General features: G+C 40.9%; 1 protein-coding gene and 1 pseudogene across 2 annotated transcripts in view; one reads left to right on the forward strand and one right to left on the reverse strand.

Moving 5' to 3' along the window:
* TMEM116 (transmembrane protein 116) overlaps window positions 1-11410 on the reverse strand; it is a 36350-nt gene that overhangs the window by 13453 nt on the left and 11487 nt on the right. The gene's annotated exons all lie outside the window — the stretch shown is intronic.
* LOC107183935 lies at window positions 1372-1967 on the forward strand (annotated as a pseudogene).

Genomic DNA, 11410 nt, shown 5'->3' on the forward strand with positions numbered 1-11410 from the left:
ATGGAGAGGGAAAGTGAGAGACCTGCCAGAAACATTGACTGACTGCCTCCTGCACACTCCCTACTGGGGATCAAGCCGGAAACCCAGGCACATGCCCTGACCAGGAATTTGAATGGTGACCTCTCCATGCATGGATTGACGCTCAACCAACTAAGCCAACTAAGCTCAACCACACTAACCAGGGCCTTATTTTATCCTTTGCAGAGGAACCACAGTATTATCCAATTCCTCTCACCTAACTGGTCCACTTTTAGGCACAAAATAGGTCCAGAGGCATGAATGTATGGAACAGAATGACAGAATTCAGAGGGCAGGGAAGTAAAAGGGATGATGATAAGAGATTAACCAAAGAACATATATGCATAGACCATGGACACAAACAATAGTGTAGAGAAAGCCTGGGTGGGGAAGGACAGGGGGGTGGGGGATGGGGGACATCTTTAATACTGTCAACAATAAAAAAAAATCATAGAATCTTTTTCTATTTTATTTTTTTATTGAAAATGCCTAGAATCTTTCTATTTTATTTTTTTATTGAAAATGCCATAAGGATTTCAATTTATATTTTTTATTAAGTTTACTGGGGTGACATTGGTTAATAAGATTATATAGGTTTGAAGTGTATACCTCTATGATACATGAACTGTATAATTGCATTGTATGCCCACCACCCAAAGTCATATCATTTCCATCACTATATATATGACAGCCTTTACCATTTACTACCCCCGCCCCACCCCTTTCCCTCTGGTAATCACCATACTGTTGTCTATGTCTAGGGGAGCTGGATGAAAAGGGTGAAGAAATTTAGCAAGAAAAACTCATAAATGCAGACAACATTAGGGTGATTACCAGAAGAAATTGGGGGTGGGGGAGGTAAAGGTGGGGAAAAGTGATGGACAGAGACTTGACTTGGGGTGGTGAACACACACTATAATATTCAGATGTATTATAGAATTTTACACCTGAAACCTATAAAATTTTACTAACCAATGTCACCCCAATAAATTCCATTTTAAAAGAGGAAAAAACTAACAGGAAAGTTGTTTTGAAAAATAACAGAGACATCCTAGCCGGTTTGGCTCTGTGGATAGAGTGTTGGCCTGTGGACTGAAAGGTCCCAGGTTTGATTCTGGTCAAGGGCACATGCCTGGGTTGCGGGCTCAATCCCCAGTAGGGAGCATAAAAAAATAAATAAATAAATAACAGAGAAGTCAGTGCCCTGAGCAGTCCTGGATCTGTCTCTTGCTTCAACAGTGTTTGGATGGAACAGAGCCAGGGACACCTTCGACCACCCTCCTGTGTCTTATCCAGTTACCACCTTCAGAATCACCTCTGGGACCAACCAACACACCAGTTCTACCTTAACTCCTTATTGCTGAATAACCATGAGCTCTCAAATTTGTCAGAGTTATTCCACTGAGGTGGAGGCTGCAGTCAATCACCTGACCTGCATCTGTGAGGCCTCCTATAACTACCTCTCTCTGGGCTACTATTTCGACAGTAATGATGTGGCTCTCGAGGGCATGGGCCACTTCTTCCGCAAGTCGGTAGAGAAGAAACGTGAGGGCACTGAGCATCTCTTTAAGTTGCAAAACAAGCGTGGTGGCCGCATTCTCTTTCAGGACATGCTGAAACCTTCCCAAGATGAATGGAGCAAAACTCAGGACATCATGGAAGCTGCCCTGCCCTTGGAGAAGAACCTGAACCAGGCCCTTTTGGAGCTGCATGCCCTGGGTTCTACCCATGCAGACCCTCATCTCTGTGACTTTCTGGTGAACCACTTCCTGGATGAGGTGAAACCGATCAAGAAGATGGGCAACCACCTGACTAACATCCACAGGCTAACTGGCCCTCAGGCTGGGTTGGGTGAATATCTCTTCAAAGGGCTCACCCTCAAGCAGGACTATGAGACTTTGGAGACCAGAGGCCTTCCAGAGGCTCCTCTGCATTCCCCTGGTACTTGAGCCTCTTCCCAAAACTACTAGTCATTCTCTTAACCACCCTGAAGCCCTCTCCCATGCATTGGACCAAATGAAACAATAAAGCTTTTTGCAGAAAAATAAATAAATACATACATACATAAATAATAACAGAAGACGCCTTAGCTGGTTTGACTCAGTGGATAGAGCGTCGGCCTGTGGACTGAAAGGTCTTGGCTTCTATTCCAGTCAAGGACACATGTCCAGGTTGCAGGCTCGAACCCCAGTAGGGGGCATGCAAAAGGCAGCCGATCGGTGGTTCTCTCTAAACATTAATGGTTCTCTCTCTCTCTCCCTCTCCCTTCCTCGCTGAAATCAATAAAAATATATTTTAAAAATAATAACAACAGAGAAGACAATGGATGTCAGTAAGTCACATAGATAAGGGGCATAGTCTCAGTGTTAGAAAGTAGTTTAGTGGCAAGAATTTGGCTGAACAACACAATAGCTCAGGTACAAGATCCTGAACAAGCTCACTACATAAAATGCCAGGTCTCCATATTTTCAGTGAGTAACCAAAATATGTATTATCCAGACCTGCATTGTCCAATACAGTAGGTAACTAGACACATGACTATTCAAATTTAAACTAATAAATATTAGCCCTAACCGGTTTGGCTCAGTGGATAGAGCGTTGGCCTGCAGACTGAAAGGTCCCAGGTTCGATTCTGGTCAAGGGCATGTACCTTAGTTGCGGGCACATCCCCTGTAGGGGGTGTGCAGGAGGCAGCTGGTCTATGTTTCTCTCTCATTGATGTTTCTAACTCTCTATCCCACTCCCTTCCTCTCTGTAAAAAATCAATAAAATATATTTACAAACTAATAAATATTAAATACAATTTAAAATACAGTTCCTCAGTCACACCAGCCCTATTTTAAGTACTCAATACCTAAGTGTGATTACTGGTTAACACTTTGGATAGCACAGACAGAGAATATTTCCATCCCCCCTGATCTTGAGACATGACTTTACCTCCCTCCTAACACTGCCTGACTTTAGACCATTTTATTGCTCAAGTTTATCAGGAAAAAATAAAAGAAAGAAATCTCAGATCAATACATTTGGCTCCTAAAAGATATAATAAGGAGAGACTGAAATTTTTGGTTAGGTGAAATTTTGGTTTGGTTACCCATTCGATGATAATTTTCTGAATCTCCCCAGTTAGAACCAATCACTTGGGTGATGGGTAGGGGATGGGAGGACGGGGGGCCCAGGGGCAGAATATAGCAACTCCAAACAGGAAAAATTAAGTCTGTCCACTAAAGTGTTCTAAAACATAAGATTTCTGCCTATGTTTAAGAGAAAGGGGGAAAAAAGTCAAATTATGGATTGAAAGGTTTACAGAAAAAAAAAATCCTAGACCTTTAAAACTATTGCATGTGTGTAACCAGGACAATCAATGGGTCCATGCCTGGATTGTGAGAAGGATGTTTGACTGCCCATTTAAGCCCAATCCTGATCGGGCCTAAACGGGTAGCCGGATTTCACTCAAGGGATCCCAGATTGAAGAGGGTGCAGGCTGGGCTGAGGGACACACACACCCTCATGCATGAATTTCGTGCACCGGGCCTCTAGTCAACAATAAAAAATAAATTTAAAAAATAAATTAACTGATTAATTAAAATAATTTTTTAAAAAAGAACCAATCACTTCTTTCACATTCCTAGTTTATACTTTTATTAAAGAACTAGAGAGCTGGTGCATGGGATTCACGCACTGGTGGGGGGCATTGCCTGAGGGGATCAGCCCACTGTGGGAGTGTCGCTAATCCCAGTCAGCGGAGTGGCGCTCTCACTGTGGGAGCACACTGACCACCAGGAGGCAGCTCCTGCATTGAGCGTCTGCCCCCTGGTAGTCAGTGCACGTCATAGTGACTGGTCGAGTGGTCGTTCTGGTCATTCTACCATTTGGTCCCTGGACTTTTATTATATAGGATATAATTTGCTTTGTACTGTAATGATTTAGATAAAGTACATATGTCTAGTCTCCCATTAGATTTTATTTTATTTTTTATTTTTTATTGCTTAAAGTATTACAAAGGGTATTACATATGTGCCCATTTTTCCCCCCGCCCTAGACAGTCCCCTAGCCATTAGATTTTAATCTCTGAGGTGAAGAATCATATTTGTTTCTATATTTATACCACCATATCATAACCAACCTCACTTTCTAGCAACTCAGCACAGAACTTTATGCACAGCCGGCACTCACAGCTCCAGGTGAATTATCACTAGAATTGTAAACTCCTGAGAATAAGAAATTTATCTATCTTGTTCATCCATGTGTACTCCAGAATGTAGTATAATGACTAGAACATTGTAAACAATAAACAGTTATCTAATAACTTTGAAGTCCTTTATCTGAGGCCACAGGCAGATGTAAGTTTAGTTTCTTAAGAAAAAATCCGTAGCAAAAGGATTTCTAAAATGTTTCCATCATTACTAAAGTGAACATTTAAAATAAGTGATGATTTATAGCAGGAAGTAAATTACATGTCTCTCCAATCACGACAGTAAAATTTGGTATGTGATTTGATTTCCTTGTCTTTCTCTCTCCTCTTGAGATTTAAAGAGAATGGCCATTCTATGATGAGGAAACAGAAGTCTGAGGAAGCAATAGCTGGGTGGAGGTGGTCAAAAAGGGGAGAAAATGGGAGACATCTGTAATAGAAATTTTTTTAAAGGCAATTTCATTTAAGCCCAGTAGAGGGAACCAGGATGTCATTATATCAGATAGATTCCCTCCACCCTCATATCAGACACAGAAAATTCTAAACTTGGCCTTTCTTACAGTTTAGAAAAAACTCTACAGTGGGGCCTTGACTTACGAGTTTAATTCGTTCCGTGACGGAGCTTGCAACTCAAATTACTCGTATGTCAAATCAAAAAGTGAATGAGTGAGACACGTGATGCTGGGCTGATGTTGTGGCGTTCACTGTGACGTTCACTGCGCCAACTAGCAGTGGGGTACCGTATTTGCCGGCGTATAAGATGATTTTTTGGCCCTGAAAAATATGCCTCCAAGTGGGAGGTCGTCTTATACGCCAGGTACACTTCAGATAGACTGCCCATAGTGCTTGCCCCGTGCCATAGTGGCCTCCCGATGCCCGCCCACTTCATTCCACATACCGTTCAGGCATCAGCAGCGCTGCTGGGTGTATGCTCGGCTGTTATGCGATTTTGCGAGTGTGGTAAATTCGGGTTACCGTATATTTCTTTACATATGCATTGAAGATTCGCGATTTTGCGCTATCATGGTGCCTGTTAGAAGGTTGAAGAGCTCGCACTTGCGCACTAGTGAGGTCCCAGGGAGATGCTGATGCAAGGGTGGACCAGACTGCTATAGTGACAGGGCGGGCAAACAGGGAGCAGGGACCAATCAAATCAGGCTTTGTATATAGCCAACAGCCAGCCACAATACTGCCCCATTGTACAATACAGCATAGAAAATGTTGACCAGTCAAACCCCTATCATCCCTATCATGGCACCAAGATGTCGTCGATGAACTTTTAATATCAGATGATGAAGAGGAGTTTGAAGGCTTTTAAGGTGAAACTGTCACGCCAGCAAACTTGCTAGGGACTTGCCCGGCACTTGCTCTCTCCCTCTATTTGTTATCTTACTTCTATCATTGACAGTCCCTCTAGGTTGTGGGCTGCTTGCCTGTGTTCCTGAGAAGCATCTACGGTACCAGTCTATAGAGTGTGTTTTCTTTAGTGAATTACCGGTATGTTTACCGGTAATAAACTTGCACTGTTTTATGTATATGTTTGATTACATACAGCCTTGTGACAGTTTTCCTGCATGTCATAAGCATTTGAATATAAATTAAAATGTTAAAATCAAATCTGATATTGTTTTACCTTTTATTTGGTGTGTGGAAGGTGTGCGGAAGAGGGGGTAGTCTTATACGGTGAGAATATAACAAACTCTGTATTTTGAGTGGAAATGTTAGGGGGTCGTCTTATACGCCCAGTCGTCTTATACGCCGGCAAATACGGTATCTGAAGCTGGCTCATAACCCGAATTTTAGCTCTCAGCTCAAAGCAAAAAATCGGCCGAGAGACGGCTCGTATCCCGAAAAACTCGTTAGTCGGGACACTCGTAAGTCAAGGCCCCACTGTATTTAGAATAAAAAACTATTCAAGCCTGAGAGATATTGTTGTTAATAACCTTGACCTTTGTGATTAATGTTAACATTCTTCAATTTATAGTTGACTGTAAATTTATCACCTTACTTTGTATTCTTTTGAGAAACTCAACTCTATCATCTTTACTCTCTTAAAATACCAGCGAAGCAAATAGTTACTGAATTACTAACATGTGTAAAGAAGAATCTATAATAGGAAAGACAAACAAGAACCTTCTATTCAAGCTTATATTGGTATAAATTTTATAACCTAAAAGTATTTTTACATAAGACTGACATTTCATCCTATTTTTGTAATAAGAAACCCAAGCTGATAAGTGAATTTGTTTGTTTTAATATATTTTATTGATTTTTTACAGAGGAGGGAGAAGGATAGAGAGTTAGAAACATTGATGAGAGAGAAACATCGATCAGCCGCCTCCTGCGCGCCCCCCTACTGGGGATGTGCCCGCAACCAAGGTACATGCCCTTGACCGGAATCGAACCTGGGACCCTTCAGTCTACAGGTCGACGCTCTATCCACTGAGCCAAACCAATTAGGGCAGTGAATTTGTTTTTAAAGTGACTTATTTAGCCCTGGCTGGTTTGGCTCAGTAATACAGCGTTGGCCTGCAGACTGAAGGGTCCCAGGTTCGATTCCAGTCAAGGGCATGTACCTTGGTTGCGGGCACATCCCCAGTTGGGGGTGTGTAGGAGGCAGCTGATAGATGATTCTCTCTCATTGATGTTTCTAACTCTCTATCCCTCTCCCTTCCTCTCTGTAAAAAAATCAATAAAATATATTAAAAAATAAAATAAAGTGACTTATTTGAGGTCTGTTATATGGCAGAAACTATTTTGCTTCTACTATTAAATTAATGAAAAAGTAATGTAAGAAGTTATTCACCCAAAATCTCACCAGCCTAAAGCAGATCCAACAAGGTAACTCCAGAGTCCTGATTTTCAATCCGGTCTTTTTTTTAATAAATTGAATCCTGAGACTAAATGAAGCTACAATGACTTTGGTTCACTCTTTTACAAGAAGAAGATACTTAAAACTATATCAAACATGTGGTTTTTCTACTTCTTTGTAAAATTGTCTTCAAAGATGGCAGCTCAAACTTATAGAAAATAGAGATAAAGTACAATCAAGTATAAAAATACTTGAGGATGAAATTTTTAAAACAAATTTCTGATTCTATGCCATCAGAAGTGACAGAAAATAATATAAGAGAGTTTCACTCTAGACTTTAAATGTCCCAAAACACTTAGGATGACAGATAAAGCTATTTCTATTACATGGGTCAAGGGTACAAGGGATTTTTTTCTTGCTGTTAAGAGTACTTACTCCTGCCCAGCCAGCATGGCTCAGTGGTTAAGCACTACCTATGAATCAGGAAGTCACTGTTCAATTTCTGGCCGGAGCACACACTGTTCAGGTTGCCGGCTCAATCCAATGGGGGACACGCAGGAGGCAGCCAATCAATGATTCGCTCTCATCATTGATGTTTCTATAGCTCTCTCCCTCTCACTTCCTCTCTGAAATCAATCAAAATATATATTTTTAAAAGGAGTACTTACCCCTAACAAAGAGGACTAGTCATGATACAAATCTGTTCTGTCACAGATCAAACACAGTGCCACTGCAATAATCAGACATTTGTTAGTTTGTGGCTAAAAGAGTTGTAAAAGCTAGCCACAGGGGGCTAATATCAGAAATCTACTCAGACAGAAGGGCCTAGTGCCTCTAAATATGGGATTAAATCCAGGGAAATCAGCTATCAATTAGCAAAAGTTTGTTTTTTTTAAAATATATTTTATTGATTTTTTACCGAGAGGAAGGGAGAGAGATAGTTAGAAACATCAATCAGCTGCCTCCTGCACATCTCCCACTGGGAATGTGCCCGCAACCCAGGTACATGCCCTTGACCGGAATCGAACCCAGGACCCTTCAGTCCGCAGGCCGACGCTCTATCCACCGAGCCAAACCGGTTTCGGCTCAATTAGCAAAAGTTTATTTGAATTCTTATTATATTAAAACCATTTGAAGACTCTAAAAAAATCACAATAATTTTATATAGACCCACAGCCACTGTAGAATTTATGCCTTTGACTTAGGCTGAGTCTAAGAGGTCAGAAAGGCAATGAGAACACATTTACAAGTTAAGATAGTGAAATCCAATTCTAGCTGAGGGAATATTTTTATTTATTTTATTTTTTAAATATATTTTATTGATTTTTTTTACAGAGAGGAAGGGAGAGGGATAGAGAGAAACATCGAAGAGAGAAACATCGATCAGCTGCCTCCTGCACACTCCCCACAGGGTATGTGCCTGCAACCAAGGTATATGCCCTTGACTGGAATCAAACCCTTGAGTCCGCAGGCTAACGCTCTATCCACTGAGCGAAACCGGCTAGGGCGGGAATATTTTTAATAGACCCCGCTTTCTATTGCCAGGCATTCAAAAAGAAATGGATCAGTAAGAATGTGGAGAAAATAAAAGGCCTACAGGTGAATTCTGTTCTTAAGGAAATACACAGAGTTACTATTTTACCTTCAAAAATAATGATAATAAAAATAACAATAGTTTACACTAAGGGCAAGCATTTTGCATTTGTTATCTAATTTAATCTTCACAACAACCCTAAAAACCTTACCAATGTCCCTATTTTACATAGGGAAACTAAGACAGAGAAGTTAACTTGTTAAAAAAAAAATCACACAGCAAACAAGTGCTAGAGCTGGGATTTCAACTCACGTATGTTTGACTCCAAACTCTATGCTTTAACTCCAAGCCATGCACTTCACATCATTTGCAATCCAAACTGATATCTCTAAAGTACCTGACTAACATATCTTCCATAAAATGAAGCTGGGCTCGTTCACTAAGAAAAGATGATTGCTGACATGTCAACCTGTTTCAAAATAAATACTAGAATGCCCAAGAGTAAACAGAGAAGCTGATTAGGACAGTGTCTGGTACTGTCATTATCTTGTTTCTCCATAGCAGTTATCTCTGGTAAAGAGAAATACTAGTACAACGATACTCCTAGACCCTTTTGGGAAAAGCACTGAATTTGTCTTTGATCCCAAAATTGATATGGGGACAATTACAAATAACCAAATATGGAAGACAATTACATATAACCAAATCAATTTTCTCAGTGCAGAACTTGTCATCTAATAAATTAAAAATCTCAGCATCTTAGACTATGGATCAGATTCCATCTTTCAGAGCTGGTCTAGACCAGGGTTGGCGAACTTTTTTCTGCCAAGGGCCATTTGGATATTTATAACATCATTCGAGGGCCATACAAAATTATCAAGTTAAAAATTAGCCTGCTATATTTGGTCAAACATTTAATTAACTCACCCCTAATGTCTTAGCAGGGCTGGACCAAATGATTTTTCAGGCCTTATAAGGTCTCAGGGCTGGACATTCCCCACCCCTAGTCTAGACAAAGCCTTTTGAGCCAAATATAATGTCACTTTAACATCTGTTTACTGATTGGCTAAGTTCACAAAAAAGTAGCACCTGAAAAACATCACATCTCAACTTGTTAATCAAATACTGAAATTATTTCTGATGGCTTGGTTCTCAAACTCACTTTGCTTCTCAGTTACATTTCAGAACAAAAGACTAGCTCTTGGTAAATGATTGATTTCTTCTGTTTCAGTTCAGTGAAGTGGCGCAAGGGTACAGAGCCAGTTCTTCCCCACCCCCAACCATCTCTGGATTTCCTACAAAACTCTTTTCATCTAAATCAGACAGAAACTCAACAGGCACATAATGAAGTTACAATATAACTAGAGGCCTGGTGCATGAAATTAGTGCACTTGGGGGGGGGGGTCCCTCAGCCTGGCCCGTGTCCTCTTGCAGTCCAGGAGCTCTCAGGGGATGTCCAACTGACGGCTTAGGCCTGCTCCTGCCTAAGCCATCAGTGGGACATCCTTAGCATTGCCACGGAGGCAGGAGAGGCTCCCGCCACCACCGCTGCGCTCACCAGCCATGAGCCCGGCTTCTGGCTGAGCAGTGCTCCCTGGTGGGAGTGCACTGACCACCAGGGGACAGCTCCTGCCTTGAGCATATGGCCCCTGGTGGTCAGTGCGCATCACAGCGACCAGTCATTCTGCCATTTGGTCAATTTGCATATTAGCCTTTATAAGGCAATTTGCATATTAGCCTTTATAAGGCAAAAGCATGGATGGAGTGTTTGTGTGAACTAATATAAATTCAAAGTAAACATCATTACATAAAAGGGTACAGTCTTTTTTTTTTTAGTTTTATTCATTTCAAACTGGCCGGATCCGGCCCGCATATGCAAATTGACCAAATGGCAGAATGACTGGTCACTTTGCATATTAGGTTTGATTCCAGTCAAGGGCATGTACCTTGGTTGTAGGCACATCCCCAATAGGAGGTGTGCAGGAGGCAGGTGATCGATGTTTCTCTCTCATCAATGTTTCTAACTCTCTATCCCTCTCCCTTCCTCTCTGTAAAAAAATCAATAAAAGATATATATCTTTTAAAAAGAAACCACCTTTTATTCTGAGATTATACTAGCACTTTGCCTAGTTTTTTTTTAGTATCAATTGTTATTCCTTTTAGGAATTCAGTGGTAGCTGTTTTTAAGTGTTCTTAATTTAGCAGAATACAAAATTAGCAACTCCCATTTTTTTTTTTAGTTTTACTCATTTGTAAAATCCTAAAGTCTAGGAAGCACTTATTATATAGGATAAGTGGAAAAGCCTGATTCTAATTTGTACCTCACATCCACCCCAAAAGAGGAGGAAAAGCTCAAAAGAAAAAAATATTCACATGTCCTGAAGCTTTAGCATCCTAAATCTGAAAAGAACTTTGAAAGGCCATTTAGTGGAATAATTTCCAAATGCTGGTTAAGAATTTAGTGCTGGTCCCTGACAAAATAGTCACTGGTCTAAGAAATATTGAGAAAAATATAGTCAATGTAATAAGTATTTCATAAAGCTATATTTATTTACTACTTTAAAGAAACCACCTTTGCCCTAACCCAGGGGTGGGCAAACTTTTTGACTCAAGGGCCACAATGGGTTCTTAAACTGGACCGGAGGGCCGGAACAAAAGCATGGATGGAGTGTTTGTGTGAACTAATATAAATTCAAAGTAAACATCATTACATAAAAGGGTACGGTCTTTTTTATTTTTAGTTTTATTCATTTCAAACGGGCCGGATCCAGCCCGCGCGCCGTAGTTTGCCCCCGGCTGAGCTAGTCCCACCCACCCACTCCAGCCTTCCCTCTGAGATTCAGGAGCTGTG

The sequence above is a fragment of the Myotis davidii genome, unplaced genomic scaffold (genome assembly GCF_000327345.1).
Source record: "Myotis davidii unplaced genomic scaffold, ASM32734v1 scaffold223, whole genome shotgun sequence".
NCBI classification, from domain to species: Eukaryota; Metazoa; Chordata; class Mammalia; order Chiroptera; family Vespertilionidae; genus Myotis; species Myotis davidii.